The sequence below is a fragment of the Orcinus orca genome, chromosome 11 (assembly GCF_937001465.1).
Source record: "Orcinus orca chromosome 11, mOrcOrc1.1, whole genome shotgun sequence".
Taxonomy (NCBI): Eukaryota; Metazoa; Chordata; class Mammalia; order Artiodactyla; family Delphinidae; genus Orcinus; species Orcinus orca.
In genome coordinates, this window is record NC_064569.1 from 33,133,419 (window position 1) to 33,147,122 (window position 13,704).

A 13,704-nucleotide genomic window follows, 5' to 3' on the forward strand; every position below is an offset into this window, starting at 1 on the left:
GGTTATGTTCCTGCCTTGCTAGTTGTTTGGCAAGGGTTGTCCAGCACTGGAGCTTGCTGGTCGTTGAGTGGAGCTGGATCTTAACGTTGAGACAGAGGTCTCTGTGAGAATTCTTGCCAATTGATATTATATGGGGCTGGGAGGTCTCTAGTGGTCCAATGTCCTGAACTCACCTTTCCCACCTTGGAGGCTCAGGCCTGACACCCTACCAGATCACCAAAACCCTGTCAGCCACACAGCTCAGAAGAAAAGGGAGAAAAATAAGAAGAAAGAAAGAAAGAAAGAAAGAAAGAAAGAAAGAAAGAAAGAAAGAAAGAAAGAAAGAAAGAAAGAAAGAAAGAAAGGAAGGAAGGAAGGAAGAAGGAAAGGAAGAAGGAAAGAAAGAAAAAATAAAGTAAAATAAATAAAGTTATTAAAATTAAAAATATTATTAAGATAAAAAAATTTTTCAAGTACTAAAAAATAGAAAGCAACCAAACCGATAAACAAATCCACCAATGATAACATGCACTAAAAACTATACTAAGATAAACACAAAAATCAGAAACTAGTCAGTCCCATACAGCAAACCCCAAGTCTACAGTTACTCCCAAAGTCCACCGCCTCAATTTTGGGATGATTCATTGTCTATTCAGGTATTCAACAGATGCAGGGTACATCAAGTTGATCGTGGAGATTTAGTCCACCTCTCCTGAGGCTGCTTGGAGAAACTTCCCTTTCTTTTCTTTGTTTGCACAGCTCCTGGGGTTCAGCTTTGGATTGGCCCTGCCTCTACATGTAGGTCGCCCTCTGGCATCTGTTCCCTGCTCAGCAGCTGATTAGGGGGCTCTGGCTCCCTCAGGACAGGGGGAGGGAGGGGTACGGAATGCGCGGCGAGCCTGCGGCGGCAGAGGCCAGCATGACATTGCAAAAGCCTGAGGTACCCCATGTGTTCTCCCAGGAAAGTTGTCCCTGGATCACAGGACCCTGGCAGTAGTGCGCTGCACAGGCTCCCAGTAGGGGAGGTGTGGATAGTGATCTGTGCTTGCATACAGGCTTCTTGGTGGCTACAGCAGTAGCCTTAGCATCTCATGCCCGCCTCTGGTGTCCACGCTGATAGCCGTGGCTTGCGCCCATCTCTGGAGCTCGTTTAGGTGGCGCTCTGAATCCCCTCTCCTCGCGCACCCTGAAACAATGATCTCTTGCCTCTTAGGCAGGTCCAGAGTTTTTCCTGGACTCCCTCCTGGCTAGCTGTGGTGCACTAGCCCCCTTCAGGCTGTGTTCATACAGCCGACCCCAGTCCTCTCCCTGGGGTCTGACTTCCGAAACCTGAGCCTCAGCTCCCAGCCCCAACCTGCCCCGGTGGGTGAGCAGACAAGCCTCTCAGGCTGGTGAGTCAGTGCGGGGATCTCTCCGCTCTGCCCTCTGCACCCCTGTTGCTGCGCTCTCCTCCGTGGCTCTGAAGCTTCCCCCCCGCTCCGCCCACCCGCCGTCTCCACCAGGGAAGGGGCTTCCTAATGTGTGGAAAGTTTTCCTCCCTCACAGCTCCCTACCAGAGGTGCAGGTCCTGTCCCTATTCTTTTGTCTCTGTTTTTTCTTCTTTCTTTTACCCTACCCAGGTACGTGGGGAGTTTCTTGCCTTTTGGGAAGTCTGAGGTCTTCTGCCAGCATTCAGTAAGTGTCCTGTAGGAGTTGTTCCACGTGTATATTTTTGATGTATTTGTGAGGAAGAAGGTGATCTCCATGTCTTACTCCTCCACCATCTTGAAGGTCCTCTCATTCCATTTTTTTAAATGTTACCTAGAACACCAGGGTTTAGATACATTCCATCTTTTCAAAAGAACAACAAAGAGTATGTCTCTGGGAAGGTTTGAGAGTATGTCTCTGTGTGGTTGAGATCCTGGGGAGTCAAAAATTTCTACTGAACCTTTCTTGGGAGCAGCCTTAGGCTTTTTATAATGGCAGCCTCTAGTCCATTTACCTTTAAGGTAGGAGAAAATCCCTCAAACTTAGTCTGTCATTTTCTTAGAGAGTGCCCTACTGGCCCCACCAATCAAATGTGGGTATATCATAAATCCCAAGTCACCCAGGCCATTATTTTTTAAATATCAAAAAATAATCCAGGAAAATTAATGCATTGAACTTTCATTAACAACTTAGGCTGGAACTCAAAAGTATTTCCTCCATGCCTACATTTCACCTGCATAAGTCTTTTATTTTTGGTTTTGAGGGCTTGAATTCAGGATAGATTGAACCTCTAGAAACTCAGTCTAGTTCTGAGCTTATCCTTGACTCCAAGTTCCAGTGCCTAGCACTTGAAAAGATCAGGTGCAATTCAATTATGAAGTCGAATCTGACTTTTTGAAGTGTAAATCCACTGCACTCGAAAAATGGCAAGTGTAAAATGCATTCTTAAAAAGCACTTGACATTTTCACATACAGCTTTACAGCCATGAAATGTGAGGAAATGGCCAAGAATGGCTTTTAAAGAAAGAAAGAAAAAGCATAAAATTCTAATGATTGGTCAGCAGCAGAAGTCTGATTTTTAATTCTTTGTTTTGACTCAGAAATTAGAACTTCTTTAAAAGCTGTGCTTTGTAAAACTCATCTCTGTGAGCTGATTTTTTCCTGATAATGTTTAACTTCTGGTTTGTATGCTGTAATATCACATGCTTTTCTTTTCACAAGGACTCTATAGGCTATCTTGATGTGTTTATTCTGCACTTGCAGCCTGAAAAAAATCATATAGATCAGGGGTTGACAAACTTTGTCTGTAGAGGGCCAGATAGCAAATATGTTTGGCTTTGTGAGCCAGATGGTCTCTATCAACTCTATCATATCATGAAAACAGCCACTGACAATAAGTAAACAAATATGTATGGTTGTGTTCCAGTAAAACCTTATTTATGTATGCTGAAATTTGAATTTCATATAATATTCACATGCCATAAAATATTATACTTCTTTTGATTAATCTTCAACCATTAAAAAAAAAAAAAGAGCTATTCGTAGCTTCTAGGCTGTACAAAAACAGACAGTGGTTGGATTTGGCTCCCTAGGCATAGGTTGCCAACCCCTAATATAGAAGGCAAAAAAAATTTAACAAAATAAAGCAAAAATGGCAGTGCACATGACCTGAAGTTTTACACATTCTGTGGAAAAGATCTGTTGGAGATCCTCAATATCTCTGAGCATAAATAAGCCAGCAAGTCCATGTGACTCCATCAGTGGTTCAATAGGCTGGTTATCCTGCTGAAGTTGGCCAAGCAATGCTCTGGACTGCCCTGCTCCTCACTGGGCTGCAGCCCTAACACCTAGGAGTCCCAGCCCCATCTAAGCACCGTCCTTATACCACCAGCACCAGCATCATCTGGGAGTACCCCAGAAATGCACACCAGAAAGACCTCAGGCTCTGCTCCGACACGGCCCAGATCAAAATCTGCATTTTAGTGCATGAAACCAGACACAAACAGGTCATATATTGTGTGACTCCATTTATTTGAAACATGGAAAATAGGTAAATCCATAGAGACAAAAAGGAGATTGGTAATTGCCAGTGTTTCGGGGAAGGTAGGAATGAGGAGTGACTGCTTGATGGGGAAAATGTCTTGAAACCAGATAGAGGTGATGACGGCACAACATTTTGAATGTACTACATGCCACTTGATTGTACACTTTAAAATAGTTAATGATTTTTTGTGCGTGTGTGCATTTTACCTCAATAAAAAAAGTGCAAAGTGGTGGGGGGGAGGTGGTGGTGGTGGTAAGAATGGGGAGATTGGGATTGACATATATACACTAATATGTATAAAATAGATAACTAATAAGAACGTGCTGTATAAAAAAATAAACACAATAAAATTCAAAAAAAAATTTTTTTAAGTGCAAAATAATTTTCATTTTAAGAAGAACCCCCAGGTGATTTATTCACACATTAGACTTTGAGGAGGCAACTCTACTAGATGAAGTATCAGGTATTTCTAGTCATTTTCAGTCTGGCTTATAGAAACACTGGGTTTTCAATACAAAGGGAAAAAACTCCACTCATTGATACTGATGCACATAGCATCACAATATTAATGGTTATCTAAATATTGTTGATACCTTTTCTTAAACCTTTGGTTTAGGAAATGTTAAAATAGTCTCACTCTTTAAACTCTTTTTCCAAATTTCTTCTACATATTCAATGGGTAAATTCTAATACCTATGAAATATCAAATATGTTTCTCCTATTGAATTTGAGTTTGTGCAATTCTTTTCTTATTCCAAAAGCTGTGCCCTAGCACCACCTACTTCTTCCTGTTATTTATTCAACTATAACGTTCTTTAAATATTTTTTTTAACTTTCACAGATTAACTCTCCAGAAGAAGTGTTTCCCTACTTGATATGCAGTATATATTTTCTTGTGACAGCTTTATGGTACAATTAAATTTCATACATTTTTTCAGCCTTCTCTGAATATGCATTAGAAAGCCAACCATCATAATTCTAAACCAATTGGCTTGATTTGCTTTTTTAAGCCCACATCTCACAGGTCTGCTACATTTCCATACATTCCTGTTCCATCTGTACTCCATCCACCTGCCCAAAGTTATTGATTGTGCTGACAGTGAAGGAAACCACAGGGCATTGACAGTCAAAATATAATTTCCATTAGAAAGCCCTTTTGAAAATATAAAGACTATATTTAGACTCTGAACTTTAATATGCCAAACTGTATAGTGGTACCTATTTAATCCAGGTCACAGAAGAAACTGAAAATTGAATATCAACAGCAGATTGGGCCTGCGTTTTTCAAAACTGTTACCAGACTTTAGCATATAAGAAATTGATATCACAACTTAGCATATGAGAGAAAATCCTGATGTTCAGATGGACTAAGTAACTTAATAAGGCTCATTTGGATGCAAAAATAAATGAGCATCAAGTTAACATTAACTTTTAATGCTTGCCATTTTATGTTAATTTATATTTTTAAATTATGGCTGATTCTTTGCAATCAGTCTACAGCTAATTATATCTCCAACATATAAACCTAATGGAATGCTGGGACCAAAGAACAACAAAAAATATCCAACAAAGACCTTGGAGACTCAGAACTGTCACATGTCCCTGTCAACTGGTAAAATCCAGCTGCACAGCAGACCCCAAGCACTGAACTTCTGTCACCATTCTTTCTCTAAGATCAAAGCTTAGTGTGCTTAACCATGGAAACCATATCGATGCACCCTGTTTGAAGATGTTTTTCCTGATTTTTTTAATCTTTGTAACTGATGACTCTATCCTAAGACTCAAGAGCTATATGCTAGGTAGATGTAGACTGGATTTTTAAGTAACCTCCAAGCTAAAACAATCTAAATAAGAAATCTGGTGTTAAATACATCCTCCCACCCAACACTTAGTTTCTACATGCTCTTCAAGACACAAGGATTCTTGCAATTATAAAAAGACATCCAGATCCAACTATGTTAATGAAGATTTATTCTAATGGCACATTCTCATCAGAACTTTAGATTCTAATAATACAAAAACTAATAGCTACCATGTAAAGTGGCTCTACCCCAAGCCAGGCACTTTGTAAATGCTGTTTATCTCACTTACTCTCCGCAACAGCCCTGATGAGAAAATTGAAAGATACTTAACCAAAGTTACCAAGCTAGTAAATGACCAAAGCAGAGCTGTCTTATTTCAGAGCCAGGAAGATATGGGTTGTTCAAATTCAGATGCTACAAGTTTAACAAATGTTTAGATGTCTGTTAACTACTAGCTTTAAGAATCCAACTCCCACATTTCACAGGTTAAGACACTAAGAGCCAGAAAGTTAAGCAATTTGCCCAAGGTTGCAAAGCCAGCTAGTGGCAAATCCAGGACCAGAACCCAGATCTCCTGTCTGCTCAGCTGTCTTTTGTCTTCCATATTTTACTGTGCATGTGAGTCACCTGAGGATCTCGTCACAATGCAGGTTCTAACTCAATAAGCCTAGGAGGGGGCCTCAGATTCTGCATTTCTGCAGACCACCAAGGTGATTATGGGGCCCGGAGCCAATTCTCCATACCGCACTGCCATCATCACTGGTAGACATAACAGATCTGGAGATGTGTCTCAGGATTTTAATTAGGAGAAATGACAGCATAAATATTGTTCACTGACCACTAAGGTGACCAACTCATCTCAATTTGTCTGGGATTTTCCCAGTTTTAGCACTGAAAATTTCACATCCTGGGAAACCCCCCAGTCCCTGACAAATCAGGATGGTTGTTCACTCTGTTGTCAACTGGTTGTTCGCTCTGTTGTCAACTGGTTGATACACCACACCTAACACAGCACTAAATCGGGAGAAAACGCTGTATGCAATATGGGTTGAAAAAGAGGAGGCAAAGAGTGAGAGGGCTTAAGAGACTGCTTAGAGGGAGCTGGCTTCCTGGGCCACACCTGTGCAGACACCCAAGCCCCAAACTCAGAAGGGCTCTTCACTTAGCTTCATTTTCTGCTCTTACTGTCTTGAAATTCTCAATATTTTTTTTTATTGAGATATAATTCCCATACCATAAAAATCCCCTTTTTAAAGTATACAATTCAATGTTTTTAGTATGTTTACAAGCTTGTGCAACCATCACCACTACCTAGTTCCAGAACTTTTTCATCACCCCAAATAGAAACTCTGTATCCATTAGCAGTCATCCCCCGTTCTCCCCTCCCGTAGGCCCTGACAACCATTAATCTACTTTGTCTCTAAGGATTTGCATATTCTGAACATTTCATAAAAATGGAATCATATAGCATGTTTTCAAGGTTCATTCATATTGTAGCATGTATCAGTACTTCAATCGGTTTTATTGTGAATGACATTCCACTGTATGGATATAATGTATCCATTGCATGGATATATTCATGTTTTGTTTATCCATTTATCAGTTGATGGTTATTTGGGTTGTTTTCACTTTTTGGCTATTATGAATGATGCTGCTATGAAGATTCACATACAAGTTCTTGTGTGAACATATGTTTTCAATTCTCTCAGGTACATACTTAGCATTAGAATTGCTGGATCATATGGTAACTCTGTTTAACTTTTTGAGGAACTGCCAGACTGTTTTCTAAAGTGTTAGTAGATTTTACATTTCCACCTGCAGTGTAGGAGGGTTCCAATCTCTCCACATCCTTGCCAACACTTGTTATTGTCCATCTTCTTTATTATAGCCATCTTAGTGAGTAAGAGGTGGCATTTCACTCTTGGTTTGACTTGCATGAAATTCTTAATAAAATTTGAACAAGGGGCCCCTCATTTTCATCTTACCTTGGACCCAACAAATGATGTAGCTGGTCCTACCTGTAGCAAAATAACTATAAAAGGAAGTCCCGGCACCCAGGATCTACAGTCACTCCTTGTTTTCCCCAGACACACAAAAGGCTGGGGTGTGGGAGGAAGGAGAAGAAACCCACCTGTCTCTGACATACCCATCAGACACCTTACAGGAACTGTCAGGTCATCATCAGAGGAGACCTACTGGAATTTCAGTTCACCCACCTTCCTAAGCCTCCGGACATTCACGCTCCACCATGCCTTCCCCTCTCTCACCCCTTCAGCTTGAATTCCTTCAAGTGAGAGGGAACTAGGCCTTTCATTGTTCATTCAACAACAGTTTGTTATCTATCTACCAGGCACTGAGTAAGATGCTGGGGATACCATGGCAAAACAGTTCCAAGTCCCAGGATTCTCAAAGTTGGTAAAGGCTTGACTTCAAAACCTGCTTGAATTACCATATCCATGCAAATTCATTCACATTAAATCAAGATTAATGAAATTGTTACAAAATCCGTTTCTGATGGAAGAGAAGGAAAAACAAGAGGGTGTAGGATGCCTTAAGTCAGGGGAGGGGGCAATCTTAAGAGGTAACAGAACATGGAAGGTGGAGACACAGAGAAGGCTGAAATACTTCATATATTTGCTGAAGAGTGGCCCTGTTTGCTTACCGCTGGGCAGGGCTGAGAGCCACTCCGTTGAGGGATGTTTCTGCCTTGCCAAATGCCTAGAGGCAGTTCTGCCTGGCTTGATTTATGAAGATGAGATTGGAACACATTTTTTTTCAACACTGCCTCTTTCCCTGAGGATTTGTTAATTGAGGTATAACCTCTCAAGAATCATTGAGTAAAACTAATATATTACATTGCATGTTTCTGGTTTCCACCAGGGCAATTATTTCACAATGTGAATTACAGGGAAGACCACGCTCTTGAGCATGTCAAATAGAAAGCAGTGAATCAGGACCAAACTGGAAGAGGTTGATTTCCCTAATTTACACACTGGAATTAGACTTTATTTCATTTCTTTATCCTATTTCTAGAAATGAAATCATAAATTTCTCCTAACGCGTCAGCACAAGTTAGTTTTAAGTGTTCATAGTTCTATTATCTTTGGTGTGTCTTTGACCAGCATTGAGTAGAAGTTGATCACATAACCTTGTATCACCTAAAATTGTACACTTAACCTTTTTCAATATCTTGGGATGGTTACTTCCTATTTAGAAAGATTATAAAATAACCTGTTACAAATTCTAGGGTTTCCTATCACCTAGGGAAAGTGCAAATGGGAGTCCTTAAGCATTTTTATGTTTCTGAAGGCCCAATGAAAATCAAATAATACATCTGCACAAGTCAAAGACAACAAAAAGTTTGTGATTGACTCAGTGTATCAACTCTCCCATTCATTAGACATTTGGACTGACAAACATGTGTTGTTGCTGTTGTTTGATTTATACATATATATATATATACACACACACACACACACACACACACACACTTTATTAATAGAATTATTAAGAGAATAGAATTATATTCTGTATATAATAACTTAATAGAGTTATTTTGGAGATAGTTTTTAAACTGGGTACATGAGGAAGGTGTCAATCACTAAAAGGGTCCTCGATATTGAGAATTCTGGGGAAAACCTGGAATAGAGTATAAAACATCAAAAAAAATTCTGTTCCTTTAGCAGCTGTTGCTTTAGAATGCAAAGTTATTTGGGAATTCATGTTCTGGCCCTTCTCATCCTTGTTCACAGCTTCCTCCCCATATCCCAGTCACTCCCACTTGGGACCTAAAACTGCCCACGCCTGAAAAGTAGGGCTTCCAAGCAGGTTCTTTGTGTAGGTTGAATGATCAAAATGACTCGCATTGTTAATATATATTCTTGGCAACACCAACTTAGATTTTACTTTTTAATATTAATAGCAACTGTTTTCTTTCTGCTTACTGGAGGGGCTCTTGTCCAGCATGAAAGCCCACTGAAACCCAAAGGATCATCCCTGCTCCAGGGAAGGTTCGAGCAAGGATAGCTATGATTAACCTGGTGCTTCTCTATGGGGAAGTTCTAGAAAGGACCAGGCTAGTGAAACTTCTGGAATTGGGTCTTTACTAAATGAGTTTCATCATTGTTAGAAGTGAATCTTATAGAAAAGTACCAGTCTTATCGAAAAGTAACTTTAAATATGTATATCAACTGTAGAGAACAAATGTATGGACACCAAGGGAGGAAAGCAGTGGGGGGTGGGGGTGGGGGTGGGATGAATTGGGAGATTGGGATTGACATGTATACACTGATGTGTATAAAATGGATGACTAATAAGAACCTGCAGTATAAAAAAATAAAATAAAATTCAAAAATTAAAAAAAAAAGATAACTAATAAAGACATGTTGTATAGCACAGGGAACTCTACTCAATACTCTGTAATGACCTAAAAGAATACAAAAAAGAGTGGATATATGTATGTGTATAACTGATTCATTTTGCTGTACACCTGAAACTAACACAACATTGTAAATCAACTATAGTCCAATAAAAAATTTTTAATAAAAATAAATTTTAAAAAATATGTATATCAACACCAATGGCAGGCAAGAGCAAGGCAGCGATGAGCCATTCCCTCGAGATTGAAGATAAAGGAGCAACAGTTTCTTGTGCACTCTCATTGTCAAGAGTGGTAGTAATAAAAATAATAATAATAAAGCAAGTGTTTCATTAATACTTTCCTTCCCCCACACACAAAAAAAACCCTGAAAGCCTTCATAGCAATCTCCCCTCACTGGAGTTTACCACTTACAGGGAGATGTAAACTAACAAAAGCAAACTCTGGTAGATGGCCTGGACTATACTATTGTGATCGGTAAACAAAAGCTCTCCTTCATCTCAGGCAAGGAGCCTCTGATACTTGTAGCTTCAGACACTGCAGGACAAAGAGAATAGAAAAGGTTGGATGCCGTGTTGTTTTGTTTCAGTTAGTAAATACAGCTACCATTAGCCATAAATACATGTTATTCATATAACATGTATTTAATTTTTAAAAAATTAAAATTTTTTTTTAATTTTTCTTTATTCTACTGGCAATAAAAAGCCATTAAAGTTTTCTGAACAAGCAAATGACATTCTCCAACTTATATGTAGGAAGATAACTCTGGAGGCTGTGTGAAGGATGAATGGGCTGATGGAGAGACTGAGGATGAGGCAGATAGGAGCTTCTTGCAAAAGATGGTGCCAGGCCAAGCCAGGATAAAGTCAGATAGGGGGTGGAGGTGGCAGATAAAAGAAACATGGCAAAGAATAAAAATCACTAGCAGTTAGCTGCTGATTAGGGGTAAGCGAAGGGGAGACACGGAAATGATGCTGAGAAACTGACAATGAGAAAGGCATGTATTTAAAAGCTGTAAAGACTATCCAGTGGTGGTTTTATAGATGCTCGTGAACCCTGCCCACGAGCCTCAATGAATGGTAAATGCCCAGTAGGACCAGCTCAAATGACTAGGCTGATATCTGCCTCAAACCAAAAAGGGAGAAGTGAGCCCACCGGTGCAGCACAGCAGAAAAAGCACAGATTTGAAGTTAATTGCCTGGTTTTGAATATCTGCTTATTCCTTTCTCCCTACCACCCTCATGTGATCTAAGGCAGACTACTAACCCGAAACCACTATTGAAACCACTGCTTCCTGATCTGAAAATGAGGATGATATCCCTTGTAAGACTGTGGTGAAAATAAACAGTCATGCAGCATGGCACCTACTGCAGGCCTAGCGTATATCAGGGGCGTGACAATTAGTAATGGTTATTATCAGCCACAGAAATTTCCTGTACGGGGCTCAGAGAGAATGCATGACTTTCCAAGGTCAAGGTCATGTAGTAAATTTGTAATAAAACCAGAAGTTAAAGTCAGTTTGTCTAAAGTAATCTCTCCCAAAGCTAGATTTCCCAAACTCAAGGACGTGAGATGCTTCCTTCCACACAGCTTCATGTTCTCTGTGTCCTGTGCATACTTCCTTTTCAGACCCTTAACAACAGCCAAGGCAAATCACTAAAAGCTTCCATTCCCAATATCAAAACATTTTTCTCCTTACACAGTGCCTATTATCATTTTCCTTAGCCCATGTAACGATTTTTTTAAAAAAATTCTGAATGATACAACCTACCCATTGTTTTTGTCATCTATTGTAACAAAACTGCCCCAGAACTCACTGGTTTGACAGGACAATTTGTTATTTCTCTCAATTCTGTACCTTGTCTGGACACAGGTGGAAGTTTCTTCCGCTCCGCGTGGTGTTGGCTGGGATCAGTCTGTGGCTGTGTTCAGCTAGGATCTCAGCTAGAAAATCCAAAATGCCTTCACTCATATGCCTGGTGCATCTGAGGTTGTGACTGGAACAGGTGGGAGCTGTCTGGGTCCCCCTCTCTCTATCCACATTCTTCAGCTGCCTGGCCCAAGCTTCTTTACAAAGCAGCTGGGTCTCAAGGGGCGAAGCAAAAGTTGCCAGGCAGCTTCCGGCCAGTGCTCAGAAGTCCAGGTCAACCTCCACAGCCTTCTGTTGCTCAAAGCAAATCCCAAGGCCTGGTCAGGTATTGCAGGGAGGGGAATAAACCCCACCTCCTGACGTACACATGCTCCCACAAAGACAGGGAGAACTGTTGGGAGGAAGTGCTGATGGGTGTCTTTGAAAGTATTTACCAAAAGCATTACTTGTCAAACCTGAGCTTCAGAGTCCACAGTGAACTATTTCATTATGACTTTTAAGAAAATATCTCATCCATACATGAACAAAATTTGTTTTTTGTGTCTTTTACCTTTGATTTCCCAGAAAGCATTTAACAATTGGAGTAGGTTGGATTGTGGGCTTCAGAAAGATGTCCAAATCCCTAGAACCTATAAATCCGACCTTATTTGGAAAAACAGTCCTTGCAGATATCATTAAATTAAGAATTTTAAGATAAGATCATAGTAGATGACCCAGGTGGGCCCTAAACCCAATGACAGGTGTCCTCATAAGAGACACAAGAAGAGAAAACACATAAAGGAGAAGTTGATGTAAAGACAGAAGCAGAGATTAGAGTGATGTGGTCACAAGCCAAGGAAGCCAAGGAATGCCCACAGCCACCAGAAGCTAAAGAGGCAAGAAAGGATTCCCCCCTAGAGCCTCCAGAGGGAGTGTGACCCTACTGACAGCTTGATTTAAGACTACTATCCTCCCAAACCCAAGAGAATTAATTTCGATTATTTTAAACCACCCAGTTTTCAGTAATTTTTTACAGCAGCCATAGAAAACTAATCAAGGATCTTCCCTCCCTATAATTAAGACTACAATAGGCCCTCTTATCAACAGGGGATACATTCCAAGACCCCCAGTGGATGTCTGAAACCACAGATAGTACAAAACCCTACAAATACTGTTTTCTCCTATACCTACATACCTATAATAAAGTTGAATTTATAAATTAGGTGCAGTAAGAGATTAACAACAAGAACTAATAAAAAACAATTATAGCAAACAATTATACTGTAAAAAAAATACGATTATACTGTAAAAACAATTATGTGAATGTGGTCTCTCTCTCAAAATATCTGACAAACGTGATGTCTTTTCCATCTTAACTGAACACTTATCGCACACTGCAGCTATAACTTTTGCAGTTTGAGGTTTGACAGCAAAACTAGCAAGAATTTCCTTTTCCCTCTTCACAACTTCACAGGATCAAAGATTCCTTCTTACCATAGATATTAGCACTTCAGCATAGATCATTTTTCTTTCCTTAAGTCAGGAACTTTCACCTTTCTACTCAAAGGAAGCACCTTAGGGCGTTGGTATGTCACTCTTCTTGCCTCTGGGGCCATTGTTAAGCAAAATAAGGACGGCTAGAACACAAGCACTGCATCCTGAGACAGTCGATCTGATAACCTAGCCGGCTACTCAGTAACTAACACGTGGGACACTCGACAAGGATCAGAGCACAATGGTGAGGCTTCATCGCCCTTCTCAGAATAGCGTGCAATTTTAAATTTATGAATAAACGTATGCTTTTTTTCTGGAATGTTCCATTTAATACTTTCAGATGCTGTTGACCAAGGGTAACTGAAACTTCGGAAAGGAGAAGGCAGAGAAGCAGGAACTACTGTAAATATTCCACTCCCATTTTAGGATTGAGATTTACAGGTCCATGACTCCCATATTCCCCAGCAGGTCAGCAGAGATACTGCCCAAGTCCCTTTCCCTGAAAACTCAACTTTGCCCAGGTCTAAACCAATCCTGGCTGGAACATCTAAGACTTAGACGCCTCTGTCACACCAGCTCCCTCTGGAAACAGCCTTGCTGCTCAAAAGTTACCAGCCCCGCAGGCCCTCCCTTCACTTGTCTCGCTCACTGCCAAGGAAGGATGCGACTTCCTGACTAAGGCGCTCGAGTG